Below are 17,898 nucleotides of genomic sequence, written 5' to 3'. Positions count from 1 at the left end.
ATGTGCAGGGTCACATTGCTAGTAAGTAGCAGAGCTGGAAACCGGCCCCAGGCAGTGGGGTTCCAGGACCCCTTCTGCAGGCAGGGCCAGGCAGGTAGTGGGGACAGCACGAGATAAGGACGATGTGCAGCTGAGCCCAGGAGGCTGACTGCCAGGAGGAGGCTGACTGCCAGGAGGAGGCTGGCCATGGGGCCCGTGTGCTGTGCCCGGTAGCCTGCCTCCAACCCCAAGACTTTGCAGAGCCTCTGAGTGTTTTACTTAGGTAAGGAGTGATGGCATCACCCTGGGTAAGAATATGGCTCTCGGGCCAGCCCAGGCAAGAGAAAGTGGGGTCTGGCCCAGTGCTGTGTTGTGGGGTTACAGAGGATGCCCCTTTAAGTGCTAAATGGATGGGGGTTGACTTGCTGGTGACCTGTTAGGTGTGGGGAGCGGTTTGTGGGGGGTGAGGCTCGGGCACAGTGTTGAGGCTCCTGGGCAACAAAGTAGGTTTCCACATGCCACATTCTTCATGCGCCGGCAAGTTAAATTTGGTTTGAGTGTTATCTGCCATTCTCTGCTTGTTGATTAGTTAAATTTGGTTTCAGTGTTGTCTGCCATTCTCTGCTTGTTGATTATTACATTTTGAATTTGAATCACTTATTGTGTAGGCTTATTAAAATAGCATACAATTAAAGTATGATGAGTTTGTATGCAAAGCTCAGCTATAAATTTCTAAGGAAATTAAATAGCCAAGCTGTTATAAAGTTTTTAAATAAATCACTTAAAAAAAGCAACAGTTACATTAAAAAGAAATAGATCTTCCCATGGCACTTAATATCACTTACATCATGTTTGAACTTCTTTGTCTCTCTAAGACCCGTTTTTTTTTTTTTTTGAGATGGATTCTTGCTTTGTCGCCCAGGCTGGAGTGCAGTGGTGCGATCTCGGCTAACTGCAAGCTCCGCCTCCCGGGTTCACGCCATTCTCCTGCCTCAGCCTCCCGAGTAGCTGGGACTACAGGTGCCCGCCACTGCACCCGGCTAATTTTTTGTATTTTTAGTAGAGACGGGGTTTCACCATGTTACCCAGGATGGTCTTGATCTCCTGACCTTGTGATCCACCCGCCTCGGCCTCCCAAAGTGCTGGGATTACAGGCATGAGCCACTGTGCCTGGCTTGACCCTGTTTTTTTTTTTTTTAAGGAGAGCATGGATTATGTTCTTGACCTTAGAGGATTTTTTTTTCTGTGAACTGAAATGACTAGGCCAGCTCATTATGTGGTAACACAATACTGCCAAGAGGAGGACCATCTGCTTCCATCATCAATAATGAAGAATGTAACTTACCTGCGTGAGTCATTCAATCCTGCCCGGGACCTGCTTGTTTGTCTCTGGCCCTCTCATGGCTCATCTCCCAACCCATGGGACGTGGGGAAGCCTGGGAGGGGCTCAGGGTCAGGGACTCAGCACTGTGGGGAGGCCTCTGGGCTGCAGGCTGGGACGGGCTGCTGTCATAGGCGTCGGCTCACACAGCCTGCACTGGAGAGAGGCAGGCGCTGGGGCCGTGACAGCCTAGACTTGTGATCCAGGATGATGCAATAACTCCAGTTAGAACCGAAGCCTGGAGAAGGTGTTGAGGAAATTCCTTTTCCTTCTCTGGAATTTTTCTTATTACTTGAGAGAGCAGCATCACGTGGTGACATAAGAACATGGACTTGGGAGTTAGACTGCCTGGGTTTGTATCCCAGCTGTGCTACAGTTTGGTTGTATGACTTTGGGCAAGTTATTTAACCTTTCTGAGCCTCATTTTCCTCATCTCTACGGTATGGAGAACAGTAGCACCTGCCTCCAAGGTGGTGAGGATTAAATGGGTGAATACACACATGCACTCAGAATAGTAGTGAATGTAGAAAGTGCTGTGAAAGTGTTTGCTGTTACTGTTGTTTCTTTCTTATGACAAGTCAACCTTGAACAACAGGAAATGAAACGACGGAACACAGTGCGAGAGAATGAGCCTCAGCTCTTCAGTGCGTTCTTCATCTGCTTGGCCAACAAGTACTGAGCCATGTTGAGGCCAGATCTTGTGCTGGGCACTGGGTGCCCAAGAGCAGTTGGGTTGACCTGCCTCAAGGAGCCTGTGGCTGAGCTGGGGTCAGGTGTGCACACCGGCCAGGAGCTTTGGACCCTCCTCAAGGAGCCTGTGGCTGAGCTGGGGTCAGGTGTGGACACTGACCAGGAGCTTTGGACCCTCCTCAAGGAGCCTGTGGCTGAGCTGGGGTCAGGTGTACACACCGGCCAGGAGCTTTGGACCCTCCTCAAGGAGCCTGTGGCTGAGCTGGGGTCAGGTGTGGACACTGGCCAGGAGCTTCGGACTTGCAGGCTTGGGTTTGGTTTCTGGCTTCACCACTTTTTGTCTCGAGCCAATGACTACGTATCAGTTTCCTCATCTGTTAAATGGGCATTATGATATCTACTTGCTTAACTGTTCTAAACTAAGGGATAACGTGCATGTGGTATATTTTTGCCCAGGGTTGAACATAGTGAGTCCCCCAGCGTTATTAGTCAAGGAATGGATGTCTTGACTTTTAATCAATAGGTCCAATTTGTGGTGTCGGTCCCATATGTGGTTTGCCCAGGACATTTGCCCAGTACATCGGATTTTATTCTAACTGGGCTGCATTCTCTTGGCTTAGGCTTTATATATTACTATTTTGGGGAAATACTGAAATGTTAACTTTGTTATCTTTTCAAATTTCATAAAAATTTTGAAAATTAGGCCGGGCGTGGTGGCTCAAGCCTGTAATCCCAGCACTTTGGGAGGCTGAGATGGGTGGATCACGAGGTCAGGAGATTGAGACCATCCTGGCTAACACGGTGAAACCCTGTCTCTATTAAAAAATACAAATAGATCGAGACTATCCTGGCTAACACGGTGAAACCCCGTCTCTACTAAAAAATACAAAAAAACTAGCCGGGCGAGGTGGCAGGCACCTGTAGTCCCAGCTACTCGGGAGGCTGAGGCAGGAGAATGGCATAAACCCGGGAGGCGGAGCTTGCAGTGAGCTGAGATCCGGCCACTGCACTCCAGCCTGGGCGACAGAGCGAGACTCCGTCTCAAAACAAAACAAAAAATTTTGAAAATTAAGTCATATTTTTTGTTAACCTCAGTGGTAGTTTGAGAGAGATTTTCTTACTAGGGGAAACAAAAATGACCACGGGTAGGAGAATAACAATACAACAGTGGCTGTCAAGGTGCGGTCCGCAGAGTAGTCACATCAGCATCACCTGGGCATTTGCTAGAAATACACGTTCTCGGGCCTTAGTCCAGAAACATCAAAATAAGTTCTGGGGCTGGGGCCCAGAAAGTTTTAACATAAGCTGCAGGTCATTCTAATGCGTGCTAGAACTTAAGAACTATTGGTATGCAGAGAGAGAATGTCAGCTATTGGAAGGAAATAGCCATCTTTGCCACAGCTGGTTAAATAAAGGGCCCAAAGCACACCAGCCAGGCAAATTCCAGTAACTGCTGGTGAATCAGAGAAGTTCTTGTGGATAAAGATGGGAGCACGTATTTGGAGAGAGTTGCCTTCAGGCCTCTGGTCGCTGGCTTTGTATGGGCTGGGCTCTGGCCAGGTCAGCATGGATGGTGATACTGCCTCAGAAGTGCAGTCCTTTGTCTTGTGAATAAAGGGGAACCTGCTTTCTTGGATTCCATGGCCCTTTTGTTTGTTTCACATATTTGAGCCTCTGCGTAGATCCACCCTGAGATTACAATAAAGGGCAAGACTTCTGTGGCTCTTGTCTTCCTTGGAATTTACCATGGGTCAAAGAAAAGACAGATTTAAACGAATAACTCTACACATAATTACAGTTGTGACGAATGTTGTGAAGAATTGCCGTGATTTGTTCTTATCGCTGAAGTCACCTGTTTCAAGTGACTGCCATCTGCCAGATGCAAGCGTCTGTTCTCAGCCCTCGTCTTCCTTGGCCCTCTGCAGCATTACCTCAGCTCCTTGAGTGACTTTTGGCTTCCAGGCAGCCCATTCGCCCACCTTTTTGGTTTCCTTTGCTAGGTCCCTCATTTTCCCCATCCTCTAAATGTTAGAGTGCCTGGAAGGCCCTTCCCTGTCCACCGTCACCCTCTAGGGCAAGCTTGTCCAACCTGCCTTATTTTGTTGTCGCTCTGCTTTGTTGAGGCTTTTAGCAGCCTGAAGCCTTGTTTTTGGTTTCTGTCTCTAGAAGCAGAAAAGAGGGATGAGGAAGGGGCTTTACTGGCCCAACCAGAAACAGAAACTAAGAACCCATGACTGTATTCTCTCCCTTGGACACCCCTGGGGCATCTCAACTGGATTCGAAGCTTCAGAGGTCAGGCTGTCACCCTGTTTCCAGTGGGGACGTACCTCCTGCCAAAAATTAGCCAGGTATGGTGGCACATGCCTGTAGTCCCAGCTACTCACGAGGCTGAGATGGGAAGATCGTTTGAGCCCGGAAGGCAGATGTTGCAGTGAGCTGCCCAAAATTGGCCGGGCGCGGTGGCTCAAGCCTGTAATCCCAGCACTTTGGGAGGCTGAGATGGGCGGATCACGAGGTCAGGAGATCGAGACCATCCTGGCTAACCCGGTGAAACCCTGTCTCTACTAAAAATACAAAAAACTAGCCGGGCGAGGTAGCGGGCGCCTGTAGTCCGGGCTACTCGGGAGGCTGAGGCAGGAGAATGGCGTGAACCCAGGAGGCGGAGCTTGCAGTGAGCTGAGATCTGGCCACTGCACTCCAGCCTGGGTGACAGAGCGAGACTCTGTCTCAAAAAAATAAAAAAAATAAAAAAAAATAAAAAGTAAAAGTGATGCTTTGTAATTTGAGCAGGTGTCAGAGGCTCAGGGCTGAAAACGTGGGGATGCTTTAGAACAGACTTGGTAACTCTTTCTGACATAACACCGTGTAAACAGGCTGTAGGAATTGACGTCATTGTTAGAAATGAGGTTGAGCAGAAAGTTAATGTCCTGGTTGGACTCTGAGGGTGCTGCTGATTGTGGGAACGATAGCTGCAGGAAGGATAGGCTTGTAGGTTTCAGTGTCCTGGATGAAACACTGTCATGTGAGCACCGATGAGGACATGGCCTGTTGTCTTTGTATAACCTGGAATGTCTTGGATGGCCTTCTGGAATTTCCTGTCAGCTCTTAGATTTTAAAGCAAGAATCCCAGAAGAGGGCAGATCCAGGATGGTGTTATTTTCTTTCCTGACCTCTGAGAAGTCTGGGGTACTCCGAAAGTCTCACAACATTGCAGATTGCAGCAAGGATAGGTCTTGATGGTCAGTGGAAGTAATTGGCTGCAGGCCTACAGTCAAATTCTAAAATAACAAGAAAACCCTTCACATTCATTATCCCTTATGCCTTTGCAAAATGGGTTTAAACAAGCTTACAGAAGTAAACAGGTCCCGGTCCCAGGTTGGACAGAATAAACACATTCCACCGTGTGTCACCCAATGAATGCAGATCTAAAACCTGAACAGAAAGCATAGAGCAGCTATTTGAGATTCTGGAAAGTAAACAGTGGCAGGTGAGTTGGGGAAGACCACCAGAATTTGAAGTAGCACTGAATTAGTACTGAGTTTACCGATTTTGTTTCCCCTTCCAATATTCCTCAGCCTGAACTCAGGCAGCCCCAAACCCAGGAATAGGTCTTAATGTGGATAGAGAGCACCAGGAGAAGCTCTGTACTTCTGGCGTGGCAAATGGGTCTCTAACACTTAGAATTCTGAAACCCTATTTTTAAGTTTTATTTTATTTATTTTTATTTTGAGCCAGAGTCTCACTCTGTCACCCAGGCTAGAGTGCAATGGCACAATCTTGGCTCACTGCAACCTCCGCCTCCTGGGTTCCAGTGATTCTGCTGCCTCAGCCTCCCGAGTAGCTGGGACTATAGGTGCGTGCAACCAGTCCCAGCTCATTTTTGTATTTTTAGTAGAGATGGGGTTTCACCATGTTGGTCAGGCTGGTCTCGAACTCCTGACCTCAGGTGATCCACCCGCCTTGGCCTCCCAGAGTGCTGGGATTACAGGCATGAGCTGCTGCACCCGGCCCTAGTTCTATTTTTTTCTCTATTCTCTTGCATCCCAGCCCTCAGACATTCTTATGACAGCAGCAGCTGGTGGGAGCCTGAAACTCCCAGGAAAGGGAAGCTGATTAGAAGAGTTTTGTTTCCAAGGGATAGAGTGGGAACCCCTGATGCTTTATTCTCTCTCTCCCCATTACCTGGCCCAGATGTGGATGCAGTTGTGGGAAGTGTGTGGCTAGAGAACCAGAAAAAGGGAGACCCAGGAAACTAGAAAGTACTGGGGGGAATGCAGAGAGGAAGAGCTCAGGAAGGTGACCCTTTAAGGTGGCTGATGAACTCCCAGACTCATGTTGTGGGTACACAGGTCTGACTCTTAAGTAGCTTACATGGACTTTGAGAACTGATCTTTGGGATAGACCACTATGCAGTTCCCTAACTGGCCACTGGATGGTGCACATGCAGGATGGATCCAAAAAGCGCTTCAAAGGCTTTGCAAACAGCTGACTTTGGAACCACAACTCACAGAAGGCTGGCTGGAACTTGTGTGCAGAATCCAACTGGGTAAATTGCTTTACTAAGATGAAAATGTCAACATTCTCCCAAGGATTGAGAGAAAATCCAGAGTTTCTTAACACAATATTCAAAATGTCTAGAATGCAGTTCAGAATTATTGGCTTAAGAAGAACTAGAATCATCTTAAAAAAAATTTCCTCTGAATCAGAATAGGTTCAAGTAGGATCATCTTTTTTTTTCTTGTTTGTCTTTTTTTTTTTTTTTTTGAGACGGAGTCTCGCTCTGTCACTCAGGCTAGAGTGCAGTGGTGTGATCTCAGCTCACTGCAACCTCTGCCTCCCAGGTTCAAGCGATTCTCCTGCCTCAGCTTCCTAAGTAGCTAAGATTACAGGTGCCCGTCACCATGCCTGGCTAATTTTTTTGTATTTTTAGTAGAGACAGGGTTTCACCATGTTGGCCAGGCTGGTTTGGAATTCCTAACTTCAAGAGATCTGCCTGTCTCGGTCTCCCAAAGTGCTAGGATTACAGGCATGAGCCACCGCACCTGGCCTGTTTTTTGTTTTTGAGATAGGGTCTTGCTTTGACACCCGGGCTGGAGTGCAGTGGCATACCTCAGCTCACTGCAACATCTGCCTTCTGGGCTCAAGCGATCTTCCCATCTCAGCCTCGTGAGTAGCTGGGACTACAGGCACGTGCCGCCATACCTGGCTAATTTTTTATGTTTTTTGTAGAGACCAGGTTTTGCCATGTTGCCCAGGCTGGTCTTGAACTCCTGGATTCAAGTGACTTCCCAAAGTGCTGGGATTACAGGTGTGAGCCACCGCGCCTGGCCAGGATCATCTTTTGATAATCAAGACACCACTGCTGAGATAACACAGATGTTGGAATTATTCAATAGACTTTAAAGCAATCATTATAAAAATGCTCCAACAAGTAAGGGTGAACACTTTTGAGATGGGAAAACAGAAAGTCTCAGTAAAAGAAAAGAAACTATAAAAAGAATTAAGTGGAAATTTTGTAACTGAAAAATACACTAACTGAAATAAACTAACCAGACAGGCTCAATAGCAGAATGGAGATGATAGAGGAAAGAGTGAGTGAATTTTAAGATCAATGGAAATTATCCAATCCAGGCTGGGCATGGTGGCTCACGCCTGTAATCCCAGAACTATGTGAGGCTGAGGCAGGTAGATCACCTGAGCTCAGGAATTTGAGACCAGTCTGGCCAACATGGCGAAACCCCATCTCTACTAAAACTACAAAAGTTAGCCAGGTGTGGTGGCAGGTAACTGTAATCCCAGCTACTTGGGAGGCTGAGACAGGAGAATTGCTTGATCCCAGGAGCCAGGGGTTGCAGTAAGCCGAGATCACACCACTGCACTCCATCCTGGGTGACAGAGCATTCTGTCTCAAAACAAAATGAAAAACAGAAATTATTCAGTCTGAATAGTACAGAGAAAAAATGAGTTAAAAAAATGAACAGAGCCTTAGGAACATGTGAGGCAGTACTAAAAAGTGTAACACTGGAGTGTCAGAAGGAGAGGAGAAACAGTACGATGCAGAAAATCATTGGAGTAAATGATGGCTGAATATCTCTCACATTTAGCAAAAGACAGAAACCTATAAATTCAGGAAATTCAGTGGCCACCAGACAAAATAAACCCTAAAACGTAAGAAGTCCGTGCCCAGACACATCATAACCAAATTGCTGAAAATAAAGACAAAAAATCTTACAAGCAACCAGAGAAGAACAATGTCATACTTATTGGGAAATAACAATTTTGACTGAATTTCTCATCAGAAACCGTGGTGGCCAGAAAAAGTAAAACAGTACTGTTAGAGCGCTAAAAAGAACTGTCAACCCAAATTCTGTATCCAGCAAAAATACCCTTCAGGAATGAAAGTGAAATAAAGATATTCTCAGGTGATGAAAAACTAGGAATTTGTTGCCAGCAGACTGGTTATAAAAAAAAATTGCTAAAAGAAGTTGTTCAGATAGAAGGGTCATTATAGGAGGAGGAGACTTGGAACATCAAGAAGGAAGGGGAACAGAAACAGTATCTGGATAAATACAGTAGACTGTTTTCTTTCTGTTTTAACTAAAAGCAAGTAGATGTTGCCTTTAAATATACAGTAACAATAACAATCTTACATGTGCTATAACATGATTGGAGTAGAAAGAGCAATAAACAATTTGCCGTATAATTATAATGCAAAGTTGATGAGTTAAAACACCATAAATATAAAGACATTCACAAAACCACAGTTGAATATACATAACTCTCATTTCCTGGGAAACACAATTTTAAATAAATAGTTGAGTTCCCCAGTGGACTATAAATCCTGGGGAGGAAATTAGGGCACATAGTAAGTTATGAAAAGAATCTAGAAAATGAAATGACGTGTGCATGGGGTTCTTATTCCTATTGAGATTGATTTGGGGAACGTTTTCAAATCAATAGAGAGTATTTTCTTAATGCATTATTTAAAAATACGTTTGAAAGCAAAAATTGTAACATCTGGGGTTTACAGTGTATGTAGATGTAATATGTAAGACAAGTGACATACAAAAGGGGACAGGGTGTGGTGATAAAGTTTCTGCATTCCACTTGAAGTAGTAAAATAGTGATTCTAAGTAGACTGTGAACAATTAATATGTATATTGTAATCCCTAGACCAACCACTAAACTATACAAAGAGATGGCAAGAAAACACAATAGAGGGCCCGGCGCGGTGGTTCATGCCTGTAATCCCAGCACTTTGGGAGGCCGAGACGGGCGGATCACGAGGTCAGGAGATCGAGACCACAGTGAAACCCCGTCTCTACTAAAAATACAAAAAATTAGCCGGGCGCGGTGGCGGGCGCCTGTAGTGCCAGCTACTCAGGAGGCTGAGGCAGGAGAATGGCGTGAACCTGGGAGGCGGAGCTTGCAGTGAGCTGAGATCCGGCCACTGCACTCCAGCCTGGGCGACAGAGCGAGACTCTGTCTCAAAAAAAAAAAGAAAACACAATAGAGAAATCAAATTGGAGTTCTAAAAAAGTTCAGAAAACTTGAATCAAGACAGGAAAGAAGACATAGAGGAAGAAAAAAAGAGAAAACAAACGAGATGGTAGACCTAAATTCAAACATATCAACAATTGCATTAAATGTAAATGGTCTGAACACACCAGTTTTGTGTCTCAATACTCAGTTCTGACAGATTGTCAGAATGGGGGGAAAAAATGGGCTGGGTGTGGTGGCTTGCACCTGTAATCCCAGCACTTTGGGAGGCCGAGGCAGACGATTACTTGAAGCCAGGAGTTCCAGACCAGCCTGGTCGGCATAGTGAGACCCTGTCTCTATTGAAAAAATTTAGCTGGGCATGGTGATGCACACCTGTAGTCCTAGCTGGTCAAGAGACTGAGGCAGGAGGATCACTTGAGTCCAGGAGTTTGAGGTTCCAGTGAACTGATTATACCGCTGCATGCTAGCCTGAGTGACAGAGTGAGACCCTATCTCAAAAAAACACAGAACCATAGACCCAACTATGTATATGTTGTCTGCAAGAAGCTCACTTCAAATATAAAATATGTAGGTTACAATGAAAAGACAGAAAAAGATATACCATGAAAACACAAATCAAAATTAAGATAGGTCTATTAATATCAAAATTAAGATAAATCTATTAATATTATAAAATATAGACTTCAGAACAAAATTATCAGAGATAAAGTGGGACATTACCTAATGAAGACATAATGATTCTAAATGTATTTGCACTTCATAACAGAGCTGCAAAATACATGAAGCAAAATCTATCAGATCTGAAACAAATGGGCACGTCCACATTTATAATGGGAGTGTCAACAGTCCTCACTAAACAGTAATTGATAGAACTATAGACAGAATCAGCCAGGACATAGAAATGAACACCATCAACCAGCCTGATCTAATTCGCAATTTATACAACACAGCACCCTCCAGCAAGAGCAGAATACACAGTTTTTTCAAATGTACATGGAACATTCACCAAGACAGACCATATTCTGGGATATAAAAGAAGCTTAAAGCTTTCAAAAGGATTAAAATTATACAATATATGTTCTGACCAGAGTGATATTAGACTAGAAAGCAGTGACAGAAAAATAATTGTCTCCCCAAACTTGCACATTAAACAAGTAGCATACTTCTAAATTAATCATGGGCCCATGAGGGGGTCATAAGGAAAATCAGAAAATATTTTGAAGCAAACGAAAACACAACATACCAAAATTTGTAGGTTGCAGTTCCTTAGGGGGAAATGTGTAGCATGAAAATGCTCACATAGAAAAGAAAAAAGATCTTGGCCGGGCGCGGTGGCTCAAGCCTGTAATCCTAGCACTTTGGGAGGCCGAGACAGGTGGATCACAAGGTCAGGAGATCGACACCATCCTGGCTAACACGGTGAAACTCCGTCTCTACTAAAGACACAAAAACTAGCCGGGCGAGGTGGTGGGCGCCTGTAGTCCCAGCTACTTGGGAGGCTGAGGCAGGAGAATGGTGTAACACGGGAGGCGGAGCTTACAGTGAGCTGAGATGAGGCCACTGCACTCCAGCCCCCCAGGCGACAGAGCAAGACTCCGTCTCAAAAAAAAAAAAAAAGAAAAAAGGTCTCAGATCAGTAATCAAAGTTTCTACTTTAAGAAAGTAATAAACAGAGCAAATAAACCCAAAGCAAGCAAAAGGAAGCAAATAATAAATGTGAGAAGAGATATCCATACAATTAAAAACAGAAAAATGATAGTCAAACCGAAGGCTGGTGCTTTGAAATGATCAAAATTGATTAAACTCTAGCAAAACTGACACAGAGAGAATAAAATTAGCAAAAGGAATGAAAAAAGGGGATACCATTACAGACTCCACAAAAATAAGACAACAGAATGTTATAAATAACTTGTCTTTTTTTTTTTTTTTTTTTAAAGACAGAGTCTTGCTCTGTTGCTCAGGCTGGAGTGCAGTGGTGCGATCTCAGCTCACTGCAACCGTGCCTCCTGGGTTCAGGTGATTCTCGTGCCTCAGCCATCGGAGTAGCTGGGATTCCAGGCATGTGCCACCACGCCCAGCTAATTTTTGTATTTTTAGTAGAGACAGGGTTTTGCCATGTTGGCCAGGCTGGTCTAGAATTCCTGGCCTCAAGTGATCCACCCGCCTCAGCTTCCCAAAGTGCTGGGATTACAGGTATGAGGTACTGCACCAGCCACATAAATTTGATAATTTAGATGAAACGGTCCATTTTCTTGAAAATTGCAAATCTCCAAAATTCATCCAAGATGAAATAGATAACCTGAATCATCCTGGAATTTATTAAAGAAGGACCAGATGGTTTCACTGATGAATCTTACTGAACATTTAAAGAAAACACCAATTTGAAAAGAAGAGGGAGTACTTCCTGACTCATTTTAAAGGCCAGTACTACCCTGATATCAAAACCAGATGAATACAGTAGCAAAAAAGCTACAGGCAAATATCCCTTATGAAGACACACCAAAAAATTCTCAACACAGTATTAACAAATTGAATCCCATAATGCATTAAAAAGTTATAACCATGACAAAGTGACATTTAGCCCAGGAACACAGAGCTGGGTCAGCGTTTGAAAATCGATCAGTGTAAGCTACGATACTACCAATTTAAAGAAAACCACACGATCCTATCAGTTGGTGCAGGAAAAGCATTTGATAGAATTCAGTGTCCATTCCTCATAAAAACTCTCAGCAAAGAAGAAATGGAAGAGAACTTCCCCCACCTGAGAAAGAGCATCTACAGGAAACAGCTACAGCTAACATGCTTAATGGAGAAAGACTGAAGGCCTTCCCTTAACACTGAAAACAAGACAAGGATGTCCATTCTTACTATTCCTGTTCAACATCGTATCGGAAGTTCTAGCTGGCACCTTGCTCGTGGGAATGCACAATGGTACAGCCATTCTGGAAAACCAGTTGGGAGGTTTCTTAGAGGTAAAACATATACTTACAATTAGCCCAGCAATCCCACTCTTAGGTATTTGCCATCGAGAAATGAAAACTTACGTTTGCACAAAAATCTGTACGTGTTTATAGCAGCTCTTTTCATAATCTTCAAGAAATGGAAACAACCCAAATGCCTTTCAATGAATGGATGAATGGTGGTACGTCCCATACAATGAAATATGGCTCAGTAATAAACACACCTAACACCTCGGGTGAACCTCGAGCGTTATCTGAAGGTAGAAAGTCAGTCTCGAAAGCTTGCATGCTGTGATTTCATTTGTATCACATACTTGAAAAGACAAAGTTGTAGTGATGGAGAACCGATTCACAGCGCCACAGGTAGGGTGTGACTACCGAGGGCTGACACAAAGGAGGTTCTGGGAGTGACAGAGCTGTTTTATTTCTTGATTGTCATAACAGTGGCTAAAGGCAACATTTTAGAAGTCATAGGACGACATACACCAAAAAGCTAACTGGATGTTTATTCAAAAAGTAAACTAACATGAGTTAATGAATCATTTAGGGTTCTTTTGACCCAGCATTTTCACTTCTGGTAATTTCTCCTACAGATGAATTCGCATATGGGTGAAATGACAGTTGTATAAGGGTATTGATTGCAGCACAAGTGATTGGAAGCTATCTAAATGTTTGGCAGGGAATTGGTGAAATCCTACATGAAATACTGCACCGACCTCACAAAGAAGATGGGTCACCATTTGTATGGTGTGCTCTATGTGGATAAAGATGCACACACATCCTTGTAAACGCAGAGACCGTATTTGGAAGGATACTTAAAAAATAGCTAATAGTGGAATTTCTTTGGTGAGGAGACAAACTGGGTATGTGGGAGATAGGAGGGAGACTTGATTCCCACTGGATACACTTTTGTACCTTTTGTATTTCATTCTATGTATGTCTACTGAAAATAATTTTTTTTTTTTTTTTTGAGATGGAGTCTTGTTCTGTTGCCCAGACTGGAGTGCAGTGGCACGATCTTGGCTCACTGCAAACTCTGCCTCCTGGGTTCAAGCGATTTCTGGCTAATTTTTGTATTTTTAGTGGAGACGGGGTTTCATCATGTTGGCCAGGCTGGTCTTGAACTCCTGACCTCAAGTGATCCGCCCACCTCAGCTTCCCAGAGTGCTGGGATTACAGGCATGAGCCACCGCGCCCGGCCTTTAAAATAATTTAAGTGTGTAGAATGACAGAAAAATTGTTGAGGAAATGATGAAACCAGAGGTCAGTGGATGCCCCAAGACACAACTCACAGAATCTCATGTAACTCCTAGAGGAGTGCTACAAATTTTACACTGAGCTTTCCAGTGGCCAGAGAAAGAGGGAAACATTATACAGCTGGTGACCCAGAGTTGAAAGCTGAACCTACTCTGGAAGTTTTGGCTTGTCAAGGTGGTAGATATCATGTTTGTATGGTACTGGGATCTTTTGGTGGAGAACAGGTCTGTCAGGAGATTATCTCATAAAATGTCTAATCCTCATTCATCCCCATTAATGTTGGGGTTTAGAGAAGCAGCAGGTTCTTCCACATGAAGCCAAAAGCGAGAAAGAAGGAAGCGATCTTAAGCTTCTACAGGGGAAATGGCAGCATGGTTGTTTAATCTGCACTTTACTTTTTAGTCTTCTGTTATCCTGGTAACAGTTTATTTATTATTAGAAGTGTAAATTCTTTATCCCCAGTGCCTTTTAACAATAAAGACTGAAATTCCTATGTAATGCTTAGTGCTTCCTAAGGTTTGCTTATTTTTCCTAATGTGGAAGTGATAAGTTTCCCTGTTAGTTGGAGAGGGTAGTGTTCAGAGCACCCTTTCTTTGGTGCAAACACTCTTGTTTCAGATCTTGTGTTTAGTCGTATGGGTGCGTCTCCCCAGAAAGAATAGGAATTCGGGAACAGGAAACACATTTGTTCTTTCACAGCTCTACACTGGAGCCTTTCACAGTACTGGGGTGAGAGGGGTCTCGGGCCTATGAACGTGGGGTTGAGGCGGGCGGATCACGAGGTCAGGAGATCGAGACCATCCTGGCTAACACGGTGAAACCCCGTCTCTACTGAAAATACAAAAAAAAAAAAAATTAGCTGGGTGTGGTGGCGGGCGTCTGTAATCCCAGCTATTTAGGAGGCGGAGGCAGGAGAATGGCGTGAACCTGGGAAGTGGAGCTTGCAGTGCGCTGAGATCAGGCCACTGCACTCCAGCCTGGGCGACAGAGCAAGACTCCGTCTCAAAAAAAAAAAAAAAAGGTCGGAGTGTGCACCTTGGTTCTGTCATTTACACTCAGTCGTGTGGACTTAGGCCCGCGGCTTTGCCTCTCTGAGCCTCAGTATCCTCTGCAGAGGCAGTGCTCACATTGCCTGTGCTCGTGAGGGTGAGGTACGATGGACTGTGGGATCATGGAGCAGTGGCTGGCATCCTGGCATCCCGCGGGGGCTCCGGAAGCGTGGGGTTGTGGAGCAGTGGCTGGCATCCCGTGGGAGCTCCAGAAGCGTGAGGTCATGGAGTAGCGGCTGGCATCCCACGGGAGCTCCGGAAACATGGGGTCATGGAGCAGTGGCTGGCATCGTGCATCCCATGGGAGCTCCGGCACAGTCAGGACCCCTCATTGTGGTCTCCTGCCATGGCTAGACCTTCAGTCTTGTGTGCATAGAAAAAAGCCAGCCACAGACCCAAAAACAACCTTGCTGTAGTAATAATTCAGTGTGGTTGGAAATTGCAGTTGGTGAAATCGATTTTTGATGCCATCTGAATTAGCTTAGAAATTATTTTTGAAAACTTTAAATACAATTTATGAAAAAACACTTATCAAATATTCAAATGATAGATGCAAGATGGGAAAATCCTTTTCCCTGAGACTTCACAGCCCCTGTCACAGGAGTCTTTGATGGTTTCATGTCCACCCTCCCAGGCCTTTCTTTGAGACAAATTATGTATGTGTAAATTTCATCCACACAAATACATTTACATGATGTAATTGCAGACTGAGTTCTTTGAGCACCTTCTCTCTGATATGTACGGGGTGCTTAGGAAGCTTGTTAAACACATAACTTGAAGCTGTAGCAGCCTGTGATTGTAAGGAGGGGACTGTCTGTGTTGTAAGTCTGGTTTCTGGCTGACCTTGGACTCAGCAGTGGTGTCTGCAGGCAGGCGGGTGGCCCGTTGTGTACTATTGTGAACACTGAAGAGATGGTGCAGCTTAACTGATACCGCTTCCCAGAAAGACCAAGAGAGATGCCCCTGGGAGCTTTCGAATGCTTTTGCCCTCGCCTGGGCGATTTAATGTGTTAATATGCCCCACTTAGATGGAGCAGCTGTTGACATTTTGCCATATTTACTTTATTGTGCCTCTGTTTTTAAAAAATTGAACCATTTGCAGTATTAGGATATCTTACTGCTAAATACTTCAGCACACAGCTCTTAAGAGTAAAGACATTCTCCTACGTAGCCATGACTGTTACCACACCCAGGAGAATGATGGGGAATTCCATAGTAGCATCTGATACCCCAGAGTGTGTTCTCATTTCCTCAGTTGTATCAAGCTGTTTTTGAACCAGGATTCAGTCAGGTTTGTGTATTGCGTTAGTTATATGTCCCTTTATTCTCTTCATATAAAACACTCCTTTTTCTCATGACTTTTACCTTTTTAAAAAATAAAATGATCATAGGTCAAAGATGTATGTAATGCCTTGAGGAGACCAGTAAGATGGTAAAACTTATGCCAAGAGCATTTGAGGAATTAGGGGTGTGTGTGTGTTGATACACACATATATGCATAAAACCCAAAAAGAACTAGAGTAAGATGGCTAGGTTAGATTTCAACGAACAGACAAACTGCTGACAATAAAACATAATCTTTGGGGTTATCTTTTCTTTTGGACATTATCTACAAGTTAATGTGTAACTTCACAGTATCTGGGCTTGAATGGAGTAATAAATAGCACAGGGTCAGTGTCCTAGAGAATTAAATAATCTTTAGGCCGCCATGCTAAAAAGGGCCCAGGAATTAATTGAAAGGATAACCCATACTCCTGCTTTTGCCTTATTTTCAAATTCTGGTAATTGTCTTAAGGCATTCCCTAATCTTTCCAGCCAGAATCAGCCTCTTTGCCTTTTATCGTCCTATTCCTCTTTAAAAATGGCTCGAGGCATAAATAATATACCATGAGATCCACTCTTTGTAAGTGTTCCACGATTTTAATAAATGTATACAGTTATGCAACTGTCATTGCAATCTAGTTTTAAAATATGTTCAGCATCCAAAGTTTTATTTTTCATCACCCAAAAAATTTCCTTCGTGCCTGTTTGCAGTTGATCCCACTCTCACCCCCAGGCAAACATGAATTTGCTTTCTCTCTAGAGATTTACCTTTTTAAGAAGTGTCACATAAATGGAATCATGGGATTTTCTTGTCTGGCATCTTTCATCTGGCCCAGCGTTTTTGAGGTTCATCCACGTAGGCCCATGTCTCAGCAGTTTCTTTCTTTTCATGGCCGTTTCCCTGCTGCTCATGCCCTCGCCGTTGGTGGACATTCTGGTTGGTGTGAACAATGCTGTTGTGAATGTTTGCACGCAAATCTCTCTGGTCGTATTTCTCTGGGGTGGGTTCCTGGGGAGTATGGTAGGTGGATGTTGAATTATAGAAGCTGCATCATTTTACACTCCTACCAAGGATTTAGGAGAATTCCAGCTTCTCTACGTCTTTGCTATCACTTACCATTGCCCTTTTGATTTTATCCCGGCGGTTGTCACAGGCTTCCTCTGATGGAGACGTGTCTGCCGGCGATTTGGTAGTTCTGAATCCCAGGAGATCTGCTGGGGGAGCCTTGGGCGAGGCCCTGTCACGGGAGAGCCTCGTGGTGCCGCAGACCGGGCTTGTTCAGCCCTGGGACGTGGGGCCCGCGGCTGACCAGAAGTAACTTTGACCGACGTAGTCCCTACGGTGTACGGCAAAGTTTAAAGACTGTTTTTAAAAACCGGAGGTTTCCCCGACAGCGTACCGCGCCATCTGAAGGGCGCTGTCCCGCCAGCTTCCGTCCCCCTCCGGCAGCCCCGGGGCGCCCGGTCGGCTTCTCTAAGTGTTTTGTGTGCTCCCTGACGTTTTAAACTCACCTGTTACTACTTTGTGAAAAACCGTAGGAGCCACGGTAGCCTGTAAAAACTGCTCAGTCGCCCCGCCACCCAGAGCTCACCAGTGCGGATATTTTTATGTAATTTCTTTTGGCAACACGTTTCTCAGCTCTCGGGTGATCTTTAAGGCAGAAGCTCGCTCTCCACCTGTCGGCGCGTGTGTTTCCAGGTGCTCACGGCAGGTGGGGCCGTACCCTGGGGACGCCCCAGCCCCGCCCCCGTGGGA

The 17,898-nt window shown here is 44.8% G+C and overlaps 1 protein-coding gene across 1 annotated transcript in view; it reads left to right on the top strand.

Moving 5' to 3' along the window:
- The window catches only part of TBC1D14 (TBC1 domain family, member 14), a 123,270-nt gene that overhangs the window by 60,260 nt on the left and 45,112 nt on the right, over nt 1–17,898 (top strand). The window lies entirely within an intron of this gene.

This window comes from Colobus angolensis, unplaced genomic scaffold (assembly GCF_000951035.1).
Source record: "Colobus angolensis palliatus isolate OR3802 unplaced genomic scaffold, Cang.pa_1.0 Scaffold143, whole genome shotgun sequence".
Taxonomy (NCBI): domain Eukaryota; kingdom Metazoa; phylum Chordata; class Mammalia; order Primates; family Cercopithecidae; genus Colobus; species Colobus angolensis.
The sequence above is the reverse complement of the archived record's forward strand: the minus strand, read 5'-3'. Positions and strand labels throughout refer to the sequence as shown.